The 13,251-nt window shown below is 43.7% G+C and overlaps 1 protein-coding gene and 1 pseudogene across 1 annotated transcript in view; one reads left to right on the top strand and one right to left on the bottom strand.

The window, feature by feature from the left end:
* LOC140898396 (uncharacterized) overlaps window positions 1-13,251 on the top strand; it is a 305,360-nt gene that overhangs the window by 243,744 nt on the left and 48,365 nt on the right. The gene's annotated exons all lie outside the window — the stretch shown is intronic.
* On the bottom strand, window positions 11,685-12,642 carry LOC144929352 (olfactory receptor 14A16-like; annotated as a pseudogene).

Here is a 13,251-nt window from a genome sequence, read left to right on the forward strand (position 1 = left end):
TGTGAAGGCATACCTGAGTAATGTCGCTCCCTCTGGTCACGTAGCAATTGTGACACTGACAGGCCAGCTCAGGTCAGAGCAATAGGCCGATTCACTTGTGTGTTGTTAGGGCTTCCCCTACCCTCCCTTGGTTCTTGTCATGCAGACAGAAAGCAGGTAGCCAGTGTCCAAACTGCCGGCAATGCATAACCCCAGCTCTTTACACCAACAGAGCTTCCTCTCCCTCCTCCTTTGTAGTGGGCTTAATTATACCTGTAGTGTACGCCCCGGTACCCTGAACCCTGGTACCACCCTTGCAATTTATGGTCATATTCCGTTTTGGAGGGTCTTGAGTCTGGGGGCTTCGGTACCACCTCTTTTGTACCCCATGGGAGGGGTAGGGAGTGAAGTTATGCACCGGTCAGGGTTCCCTTTTTGATTGGTTTTTAGTGTTCCTTATAGCTTCCCCCATCTCCCTGGCCCCCCAAACTGGTTACTTGACCTTGTCTTGGGAGAGGAGTCAGGCAGCCGTCAATTATACACTCGTATATCAAACTCCCGCCATATCCAGCAACACTGGAACCCTATTTCTTATCTTTTCTCTTTGTATTGAAAAACCCCCATCTGTAGGCAGAAGCAACACACGGTGGTGTCCCCCCAGCCCCTTGTTCACATATGTTGATAAGGGTATAAGACACAAACAATTCTATTTTAAAAACCTCAAAATTCAAGTGGGCAAACAAAACCCAAAATTCTATCTCAGGCAAATAAACAGGACTACATACTATATTACCATCACTAATGTATGACTATCAAAGAAATGTTAAGTGTACTAATTCACTCAAGTGTTTAGTTCAAAGGAAATGGGAATGATATTGCCTTCACTTATCTGTAACCCGTTGCATGCTATCCCTTTACATTATGTATATCCCTCTGCTTAATTAACCCTAGATCAAAAGTGTGAATTTACTTGATGTGTGAACTTCATGAAAACTAAGGAAGGATTGTTGTCTGCTGTTACATTGCAATTTACATCGCATGTATCCCGGTAATTACGTTTGCTCATCAAATGCGATTGGAGCCTTGGAAATGTAAATGAAGAACATGCTACCTTCAAAGCATGGGTCATTGTGTTGCACAAATGGAAATCCACAGACCCAGTCTGCGTTGAGTCATCAGAGGAAAAACCCATGCTGTGATGGAAACACTTGCCAGATTGCTTTCCGGGGAAGACAGCTGTAAGAATGGATCCAGGGAATGGTTCTGTCTCTCTGAGCTGTTTGGACACTTTCAGGGAACATTCCAGATGCAAGCAATGTGCCAGCAATGCCCCTCTGCCATGTACATTGGTCAAACTGGACAGTCTCTACGTAAAAGAATAAATGGACATAAATCAGATGTCAAGAATTATAACATTCATAAACCAGTCGAAGAATACTTTGATCTCTCTGGTCATGCGATTACAGACATGAAAGTTGCTATATTACAACAAAAAAGCTTCAAAAACAGACTCCAACGAGAGACTGCCGAATTGGAATTAATTTGCAAACTGGATACAATTAACTTAGGCTTGAATAGAGACTTAGAATGGATGGGTCATTACACAAAGTAAAACTATTTCCCCATGTTTGTTTATTTCTTACCCCCCACCCCCCCCGACACTGTTCCTCAGTTAAAAGAAAAGGAGTACTTGTGGCACCTTAGAGACTAACCAATTTATTAGAGCATAAGCTTTCGTGAGCTACAGCTCACTTCCTCAGATGCATATCGTGGAAACTGCAGCAGACTTTATATATACACAGAGAATATGAAACAATACCTCCTCCCACCCCACTGTCCTGCTGGTAATAGCTTATCTAAAGTGATCATCAGGTGGGCCATTACCAGCACAAATCCAGGTTTTCTGGGTGAGAGTTGTTCCTGTTAACTGCTTGAAATGGCCCACCTAGATTATCACTACAAAAAGTTTCCCCCCTTCTTGTTAACTGCTGGAAATGGCTCACCTTGATTATCACTACAAAAAGTTTCCCCCTCCTTCCCCCCACCCCGCTCTCCTGCTGGTAATAGCTCATCTTAATTGATCAGTCTCCTTACAGGTTTGGTTTTTTGGTTTGGTTTTTTTCTCATGTTCTCTGTGTGTATATATATGTCCTCACTGTGTTTTCCACTAAATGCATCCGATGAAGTGAGCTGTAGCTCACGAAAGTTTATGCTCAAATAAATTGGTTAGTCTCTAAGGTGCCACCAGTACTCCTCTTCTTTTTTTGAATACAGACTAGCATGGCTGCTACTCTGAAACCTGAAAAGATGCAAGACAGAGATCCCCAAAGTTATCTTGGGTAACCCTGAGAGACTTATGGAAAACTAGCAGATACCACATCTCTGCTGTCACTTTGGACTGACAAACTTGGACTGTCCAAACCTGTTAATGTATTTTACGTGCTTTAAACTCTCAATAACTTTCATTTCTTTTCTTAGCTAATAAAACTTTAGTTAGTTTACTAGAGAAATTTGCTGCCAGCATCGCCTTTGATGTGAGATCAAGAGTATCCATTGACCTGGGATAAGTGACTGACCCTTTGGGGTTGGGAGTAACCCAATATAATGTGATTCTTTGTTTTAATAACCTTTTATCACAAAGTCCAGTTTATCTGGTTGGTAAAAGTGGCTGGAGATCCTAGGGGACTGTCTGTGACTCCATGGTAATACTAATATAGTGATCCAGGAGTTCACATTTATTACTGGCTTGGTGAAATCTAATTACCACCAGTCATACCACCAGTTTGGGGTGTCTGCCCTGTGTTCTGACCGTCTGACCTGCGATTGGCACTCATGGTTGTGAGCCGTTCCAGACAGCGTGACAGCAATGACTGAGGAAGAATGGTCCAGGTGGTCTGGACGCTAACATGGAACCTGAGAGACCCAGCTCAGCTACCTGCTTTGCCATGGGTTTCCTGTGTGATCTTGGGCACGTCATTCTGTCCGGACAACAGTTCCCATCTATAACATGGATATAATAGTACTGCCCTGCCTTGTAGGGTTGCGGGGAGGATAAATATATTAAAGAGTTAGTGGTTAAAACAGAGGTGGTTGGAAACTTTGTTTCCTCATGAAAATTTTGTGGTTTTTTGTTAAAGAAAATCCCCAACATTTCTCAAAACTGAACTTTTTTGTCTGAAAATTGTCAAAAAACATTAAGCTAAATTAAATTAAATTAAATGAAAAATACAATTTTCAGGCAAAACTATTTGTTTTTCCAGTTTTCATTTCTTTAAATGAAAAACAGAAAATGTTCAAGGAAAGTGAAGACTTTCTGTGAAAATTTTGTTTGGTGAAGCCTGCAATTTATACTTCGGAAAACATCGTGATGGAATGCAGTCATGGCAGCCATATGGACACTTTAGATAGACAGAGATGTGAATAATGGGACTTTTTTTCCTGATCATTGTCAAAGTCAGATTCAAGACTCAGAAGGTTTGTCAGACCACTCTGTTTATTAGCAAAGCACTTTGCCAATGCACCCAGATATGTGTGCCTCTTGCAAAAGCTCAAGCTAACTTATTTAAACAGATAAGCCAAAGCCAATTTAACATAAGAGACAAAAGGAAGCAGAAACTGACAAATATACGTACATATCTTATTTGCATACTAACGTTTACCGATCTCCTACCTCAGTAGGAGCTCTAAGTTAATTAGTTTGATGACCCATTGTCTCACACTCTTTAATGTTTCTCTTCCTGACAACTATATTTCTTTAATGAATTATAATTTCAATATCATTCATTCTACTTTCACATCATCTATAGAGTTGAATTATAACAGTTCCGTCCATTCGAAGCTATCATGAGGCTGATGTCATTCTCAGATTAAATTCATCCATGGGCACCATTTAATTTGATGCCTGAATGGGACCTGAGTTCTTCTGAGCTGGCCTCTGGGCATAAGAAATAAGTTACATTTCATGTTCAGCACTGGATGAGTTGATTTTTCACCTGCTGTGAAGCACCAAGTATTGGCTATTGCCCAGAGCCACCAAGTATGTCAGTGGCAAAACCAAAAACCAAGTCCCGTGAGAGCTGGGTGCATAATACCTTGGAGGACCTGGACCTGGAACAAGTTCTGAACTCCTATCTACTGCACTAACTTCTTTAGACTCCCTTGAAAATAAAAGCCCAAATATGGAATTTTTTGCACCATTCTGGAGTCCTTTCAGGATGCAGAATAAAAGTGACATTTGAAATTGTGGCTCAAAATAATTCTTGCAAATTTTGTTTTAAAATTAAAAAAACAGCAAATACAAACATTGAAGGACTCCTGAAATGAGCTTCACTTGGCATGGGAGGAAATGATGCATTGGAGGCATCACCTTTGAAAGGACTCAGATCTCACTATCTTAGGAGCTGCAGGAAGACAGCAGCTTTTGATGTTTATCCCAGGCTCAGCGGTAAGTCCTTATTAATGTTCACTTCCAAACACACACATGCACAAAATCATATTTTCCCATAAATACGCCATCATGTAACAAAAGTCAGGGTATGCCTCTATGGGCACAAAGCTCTAAAGATTTAGAGCAGGTTGCACAGCGGAGCCAAGAGGCCAGTGAAGAAGCTTGGCAACATGTGACCTCTAGAAGAAGAAGGGGGAATGTCCGGGTTCCAGCAACGCAGACACAGGTAACTAACCGCTTTCATGTTCTCTCCACAGGTACCATTGTGGAGAGTGGACCAGATGATATGTCTGGGGGGAGAAAGCAGAAGGAGACTGCGCTGGTTGGAAGGCATGAGATGCTATGTCCTGAGGTTGGGAGTTCCACGACCACCACTCCCAAGAGAAGGAGGCGGGTGGTGGTGGTCGGGGACTCTCTACTCCGGGGGACTGAGTCATCTATCTGTCGCCCTGACCGGGAAAACCGAGAAGTCTGCCGCTTGCCGGGGGCTAAGATTCGCGATGTGATGGAGAGACTGCCGAGACTCATCAAGCCCTCGGATCGCTACCCCTTCCTGCTTCTCCACGTGGGCACCAATGATACTGCCAAGAATGACCTTGAGTGGATCACTGCAGACTATGTGGCTCTGGGAAGAAGGATAAAGGAGTTTGAGGCGCAAGTGGTGTTCTCGTCCCTCCTCCCAGTGGAAGGAAAAGGCCTGGGTAGGGACCGTCGAATCGTGGAAGTCAATGAATGGCTATGCAGGTGGTGTTGGAGAGAAGGCTTTGGATTCTTTGACCATGGGATGGTGTTCCATGAAGGAGGAGTGCTGGGCAGAGACGGGCTCCACCTTACGAAGAGAGGGAAGAGCATCTTTGTGAGCACGCTAGCTAACCTAGTGAGGAGGGCTTTAAACTAGGTTCACCGGGGGAAGGAGACCAAAGCCCTGAGGTAAGTGGGAAAGCGGGATACCGGGAGGAAGCACAGGCAGGAATGTCTGTGAGGGGAGGGCTCCTGCCTCATACTGAGAATGAGGGGCGATCAGCAGGTTATCTCAAGTGCTTATATACGAATGCACAAAGCCTTGGAAACAAGCAGGGAGAACTGGAGGTCCTGGTGATGTCAAGGAATTATGACGTGATTGGAATAACAGAGACTTGGTGGGATAACTCATATGACTGGAGTACTGTCATGGATGGTTATAAACTGTTCAGGAAGGACAGGCAGGGCAGAAAAGGTGGGGGAGTAGCACTGTATGTAAGGGAGCAGTATGACTGCTCAGAGCTCTGGTACGAAACTGCAGAAAAAGCTGAGTGTCTCTGGATTAAGTTTAGAAGTGTGAGCAACAAGAGTGATGTAGTGGTGGGAGTCTGCTATAGACCACCGGACCAGGGGGATGAGGTGGATGAGGCTTTCTTCCGGCAGCTCACGGAAGCTACTAGATCGCATGCCCTGGTTCTCATGGGTGACTTTAATTTTCCTGATATCTGCTGGGAGAGCAATACAGCGGTGCATAGACAATCCAAGAAGTTTTTGTAAAGCATAGGGGACAATTTCCTGGTGCAAGTGCTAGAGGAGCCAACTGGGGGGAAGCTTTTCTTGACCTGCTGCTCACAAACCGGGAAGAATTAGTAGGGGAAGCAAAAGTGGATGGGAATCTGGGAGGCAGTGACCATGAATTGGCTGAGTTCAGGATCCTGACACAGGGAAGAAAGGTAAGCAGTAGGATATGGACCCTGGACTTCAGGAAAGCAGACTTCGACTCCCTCAGGGAACGGATGTGTAGGATCCCCTGGGGGACTAACATGAAGGGGAAAGGAGTCCAGGAGAGCTGGCTATATTTCAAGGAATCCCTGTTGAGGTTACAGGGACAAACCATCCCGAAGTGTCGAAAGAATAGTAAATATGGCAGCGACCAGCTTGGCTTAACGGTGAAATCCTAGCGGATCTTAAGCATAAAAAAGAAGCTTGCAAGAAGTGGAAGGTTGGACATATGACCAGGGAAGAGTATAAAAATATTGCTCGGGCATGTAGGAATGAAATTAGGAGGGCCAAATCGCACCTGGAGCTGCAGCTAGCAAGAGATGTCAAGAGTAACAAGAATGGTTTCTTCAGATATGTTGGCAACAAGAAGAAAGCCAAGGAAAGTGTGGGCCCCTTAATGAATGAGGGAGGCAACCTAGTGACAGAGGATGTGGAAAAAGCTAATGTACTCAATGCTTTTTTTGCCTCTGTCTTCACGAACAAGGTCAGCTCCCAGACTGCTGCGCTGGGCATCACAACATGGGGAATAGATGGCCAGCCCTCTGTGGAGAAAGAGGTGGTTAGGGACTATTTAGAAAAGCTGGACGTGCACAAGTCCATGGGGCAGGACGAGTTGCATCCGAGAGTGCTAAAGGAACTGGCGGCTGTGATTGCAGAGCCATTGGCCATTATCTTTGAAAACTCGTGGCGAACGGGGGAAGGCCCGGATGACTGGAAAAAGGCTAATGTAGTGCCAATCTTTAAAAAAGGGAAGAAGGAGGATCCTGGGAACTACAGGCCAATCAGCTTCACTTCAGTCCCCGGAAAATCATGGAGCAGGTCCTCAAAGAATCAATCCTGAAGCACTTACATGAGAGGAAAGTGATCAGGAACAGTCAGCATGGATTCACCAAGGGAAGGTCATGCCTGACTAATCTAATCGCCTTCTATGATGAGATTACTGGTTCTGTGGATGAAGGGAAAGCAGTGGATGTATTGTATCTTGACTTTAGCAAAGCTTTTGACACGGTCTCCCCCAGTATTCTTGTCAGCAAGTTAAAGAAGTATGGGCTGGATGAATGCACTATAAGGTGGGTAGAAAGTTGGCTAGATTGTCGGGCTCAACGGGTAGTGATCAATGGCTCCATGTCTAGTTGGCAGCCGGTGTCAAGTGGAGTGCCCCAGGGGTCGGTCCTGGGGCCGGTTTTGTTCAATATCTTCATAAATGATCTGGAGGATGGTGTGGATTGCACTCTCAGAAAATTTGCGGATGATACTAAACTGGGAGGAGTGGTAGATACGCTGGAGGGCAGGGATAGGATACAGAGGGACCTAGACAAATTGGAGGATTGGGCCAAAAGAAATCTGATGAGGTTCAATAAGGATAAGTGCAGGGTCCTGCACTTAGGACGGAAGAACCCAATGCACAGCTACAGACTAGGGACCGAATGGCTAGGCAGCAGTTCTGCGGAAAAGGACCTAGGGGTGACAGTGGACGAGAAGCTGGATATGAGTCAGCAGTGTGCCCTTGTTGCCAAGAAGGCCAATGGCATTTTGGGATGTATAAGTAGGGGCATAGCGAGCAGATCGAGGGACGTGATCGTCCCCCTCTATTCGACATTGGTGAGGCCTCATCTGGAGTACTGTGTCCAGTTTTGGGCCCCACACTACAAGAAGGATGTGGATAAATTGGAAAGAGCCCAGCGAAGGGCAACAAAAATTATTAGGGGTCTGGAACACATGACTTATGAGGAGAGGCTGAGGGAACTGGGATTGTTTAGTCTGCGGAAGAGAAGAATGAGGGAGGATTTGATAGCTGCTTTCAACTGCCTGAGAGGTGGTTCCAGAGAGGATGGTTCTAGACTATTCTCAGTGGTGGAAGAGGACAGGACAAGGAGTAATGGTCTCAAGTTGCAGTGGGGGAGGTTTAGGTTGCATATTAGGAAAAATTTTTTCACTAGGAGGGTGGTGAAACACTGGAATGCGTTGCCTAGGGAGGTGGTGGAATCTCCTTCCTTAGAAGTTTTTAAGGTCAGGCTTGACAAAGCCCTGGCTGGGATGATTTAATTGGGGATGGGTCCTGCTTTTGAGCAGGGTGTTGGACTAGATGACCTCCTGAGGTCCCTTCCAACCCTGATATTCTATGATTCTATGATTCTATGTACCCATAGAAACACACGCACAATAATCCACAGTCATAACACTCATGTAGTCACGCAATATTTTTCACTAATAAACACACAATATTGTGTATTCACAAACACAACAATAATGCACACTTGCACACCAGAAGAAGCACTGACAACACACACAAAAGTTACGCAATATTTTTCGCCATAAACACATGATTTTGTACATTCTCATGGACACACACGAACAGAAAACTCACATGCACATTGATTGCAACTCAGGTATACACTCACAATAATGTCCACTGACAACACCACACATGTGAGCAGTGTACTTGACTAGCAAACACACACTGAAAGCAATGTCTCAGTACATTGCACTTATCATGTAATCTCACAAAAAGAAACACATAAGACAGATCGACACTAGAAACTTTCACCATCATAACAATGTCAGCTTGGAAGTGTGATTTTTTGGGCAACATTTCTATGCTGGTAAAACCCCTCGTGTAAACATGGTAAAACCAGCTTACAAATGCTTCTGCGGTGTGGCTTGTTTCTCTCAGAGAACCAGTGTAAGTAATACCAGCAAAACTACTAGTCCATTTACAGTAGGAGAGTTTGTTTGTATTGCTATATCAGCAAAACTTTTCCAGTGTAGACCTGGCTCTACCTTGTCTCGCTAGACATTCTCCCTCTTTTTCTCATATAAACACACACACACTTACACACACACAGATTCTCCTCCATTTACAGCCACTGGGTAAAATTATCATCCCTCACCCAGTTATTTAGGTACCAAAATCTTATTTTCAAACGTGACTTTGGCACTTCTACATATAATACGGCCCTATTTTTAAAGGTATTTAGGTGCCTATGGAGGATTACCTAAAGAACCTAGATGCTTAATACCTATAGAAATCCATGGGTGTTAAGTGATAAGATGTTTTTGAAGATCTCACAACGCACCTAAATACCTTTAAAAATCTGGCCTGAGTGACTAAGGCATGTTGCACTTGTCACAGAAGTGTTTCTGCAAATGTTACCCCTCGCCATGAGGCAGCCACCAGGCAGAGGCAGATCCGATTGCTCACGATAGTGAGGTATTGCAGCAGGTATGAGATGCCATTTCGAAGTCTGAGGACATGATATCAAAGAAGAAGAACTCCATGCTGTCCATCAGGCAGTGGAAGTAGCCCTGGGCATGGTAGCTAAGGAAGGAACTCATCTCCTGATTGCTCACCATGGGGATGACCATGCTGGTGAGCAGGACGTCCAGGAGGGAGAGGCTGGTGAGGAAGCGGCACACTGTACTGGTGAGTTTGGAGAAGAAGACCCAGAGATTCTGGCTTTGGGATAAACTGTTATTTCACGTTAATCATCCAGAACCCAGAAAGGGAGAATAATTCCAGTGCACCAATTGCAGGGCTTTATTTGATTGGGAAAGGAGAGTACCTTGCACAGTGTCAGGGTCTGACACCAGTTTGGGGTTATCCTTAAGCCCTATCCATAGCCCTAACCCATAACCAACAGGGACTTAAGTATAAGTTTTTCTTTAAACCTTCAATGGGGCCACTCATGTGTTTGGACCAGATCCTCAGCTGGCGTAAATTCTCAGAGATCTATTGACTTCAACAGAGCGATGACAATTTAAACCAGCTGAGAATTAGCCCCTTGGTTTTTCAGGAACCCATGTGTGATATGTTCATTTATTCAGAGAAACAAAACACAGCATGTTTAAAATGTATCCAGTCAAAACATCTGGAAGTCTAAACACCGAGTACTTTTGATGAGCTCTTTGTAAATGAGCGATGGAGTAAGACAGAGTCATAAACCATCTTTGCTAAATAATGTTTAATAACGAGTACTTATAAGAGAATCATGAAGTGGACAAAGACAATCATTAACAGGAAGAAGCACAATAATTTACATCCGTGATTGGTTATCTAGCTAGCTAACGTAATTCACAATTAAAGAGAAATCTGTCATTATGACTAAATGAGGTTGTGTGTTAGGAGAATAAATGATCCTATCTGTCTGTCTCTCTATCTAATCACATGATCTGTTTTTGTCCGTCATATATGTAATGTACAGAACCATGCACAAAGATGGTATTCTAATAGTAACAACTTCTGAGATCCTTTCTCAGCTTGGAAATGAGTAGATCTACATGGGATAGCATATGGAGCACCAGATCAGTGCATGTGACGGCACTTTTCCACTTACATCAAGGCTAGAACAAAATGATCCCAACCAAGTAACTTACACCAGTGTTCATGTCACTGCTGAGTGTAGCCCAGAGACTTTGGGCCAGAACCTCAGAAGTATTAAATTGGTGATGTGAATGTGTTTACTCTACATTGGTGCTGGTTCAGATGAGCTGGGATATCAGACCCTTACATTTCGGTCACACTTACTTTCTCCAGGAGTCTGTCAGCCAATTCTGGATCCTTGTGTAGACAAGCTCTTGGCCAAATCCTAATTTCTTTGAAGTGAGGGGCTAAACCTCAGTGACTTCAATGGGATCCAAACCTGGCCTCATTATCTCAAGTTGGATTTTCTTTAGAAAACATTGGAAAAAGTTTCTCTTCCAAACAGTCTTTGCACCATAGCAAGAATGACACAGCTCTTACACAGAGAAGATGGGTGAGGTAATAACTTTAATTGGACAATCTTCTGTTGGTGAGAGGGACAAGCTTTTGATTTACACAGAGCTCTTCTTCAGGTTAAAATAATAAAAGACAGCTACCTGAGGCTCTTTCTCCCCTAAGACGTCATTCATAATACAATAATATCCCAACAGTATATACATAATCGAGTCAGGAGGAACTTAGCCACGCAGAAACTTCTTTTGCACCCTTTTATCACTATGGGGAGCAAACCTTCAGCTCACTCAGAAAATCCCATCAAAGAGATGACATATGAACACTCTCAGGAGAAGGCAAACATTGAAAATCCTGTCAAACTAAACTCTCACTGTCTCAACAGGCCTTCCCACCTGCAAACCCACCTGGAACAAAGAAACAAATAAAAGCAACAAACAACTCAGCAAAATTAAACTAAAAAACTGACAAACAAAAACCAAAGAACAAATGTGTTGATACCTCAGTCAGAGTTATTATCCTGACAAAGAAGAGCCAGAGAACCCACTAGGAACATTGCTATGGCTAGTGACTATCACATTGAATGGTGGTGTCTAGCAGTAGATAGATAGATAGATAGATTCTGATCTTAATTACATTGATGTAAACCTAGAGTAACTCCAATTTTCTTGGGTTAAATTTGTCTGGATTTTTATGAATGCAAATACCCAATTCTGCATAAAAAGATTGCAAAGTATGTTGTCATGAAGGCAATAATGTCATCAGATGATTCTATTTATAAAGAAACACAGAATGAACTCGCAATCAGTGGAGAAATATAGACATTATATTCTTGCTGAATAACCTCCAACCTATCAGTTTACTCAGTGCACCTTTCATTTCCTTGTTTCTCATGCTGTAGATGATCGGATTCATCATTGGGGGCAACACAGAATAGAGAACAGCCACCAAGAGATTCAGATCTGAGGTCGAGTTGGAGGTTGGTTTCAGGAAGGCAAAGGTGCCCGTGAAAAGGAATAAGGAGACCACAGTGAGGTGAGGGAGGCAGGTGGAGAGGGCTTTATGCTGGCCCTGCTTCGAAGGGATTTTCAGCACTGTTTTGTAGGTCTGAACATACGACACAATTATAAAAGCAAAGCAGATTAAACCTAAAAGCACGTGAAAAGAAATAACAACAATTTCCCTGAGATACGAGTCAGAGCAGGCAAGGTGGAGGAGCTGGGGGATTTCACAGAAGAACTGGTCCACCACGTTGCCTCCACAGAAGGATATTGCAAACGTGTTCCTGGTGTGCACTGCAGAGTAGAGAATAACACTGATCCAGGCACTGGCTGCCATTTGGACGAAAGCTCTCCTGTTCATTACTGTCTCCAAGGGCAATGGTTGGCAGATGGCGATGTATCAATCGTACGGCATGATGGTCAGTAAGGGAAAATTTGCTGAAGCAAAGAATAAGAAAAGAATGATTAGGGTATCTCATCCAGAATAAGAAATCAATTTTGTGTTCATGAGGGAATTGGCCATAGATTTGGGAATGGTGACAGAGATGGAATCAAAGTCTAGAATGGACAGATTCATCAGGAAGAAGTACATGGGGTTGTGAAGGTGGCGGTCAAGGGCTCTGGCTGTGATGATGAGAAGGTTCCCCAGCAGGGATATCAGGTAAAGCAGTAGAAACACCACTGCTTTGTAAAATCTGCAGCTCCCGAACATCAGAGAATCCCTGGAGAAAGAATTCGATCATGGAGGTTTGGTTGGACATTTTCTTCCTCAGTACACTGTGTGATGGCTGTGGAGGGAATGAGAAGGACAATGATCAGGACTAGAGTGACAGAGGGAATGGCCCTGTTTCTCCTTTCCCTAATATCTCATTCTAGGAATGTCAAAGGTACATAGAACTCATCACTTACAATGACTAGGTGTTCTTAGTGCTCCTCACCTCTGACAATCAATCAGTAATATTATCACACTTGTGTAACCTCCTTCATCACTTTACCCAATCTGAGGATTCGGCACAAGGTGTGGCTTGATAAAATGCAGTATGAAGAATAAAATGCCAACACAGCCCCATGTCTTCTGTGTAAGTTCTGTACACCCATTTACACCATTTATACTCAGCCAGCAGCAGTGTGGAGCTAGGCCAGGAACTTTGGGTTCCACCCCCAGTCAGCTCCCGTGTGTCCTTGAACGAGGTCAGGATAGACAGGCTTTGGCTGCTTGGTTCAACTCTAAGCCAGGGTTTAAAGGGGCTCTTCTGTAAAAAACATTCTGTGTGCTGCCAACTTTACTGCTTATTCAATTGTTACCTCCACGCAACTATCCCCTTGAAAGAGAAATCACAGAGATGAGATCGAATCAATGAGTTTGAAAT

Source organism: Lepidochelys kempii, chromosome 14 (assembly GCF_965140285.1).
Source record: "Lepidochelys kempii isolate rLepKem1 chromosome 14, rLepKem1.hap1, whole genome shotgun sequence".
Lineage (NCBI taxonomy): Eukaryota > Metazoa > Chordata > Testudines > Cheloniidae > Lepidochelys > Lepidochelys kempii.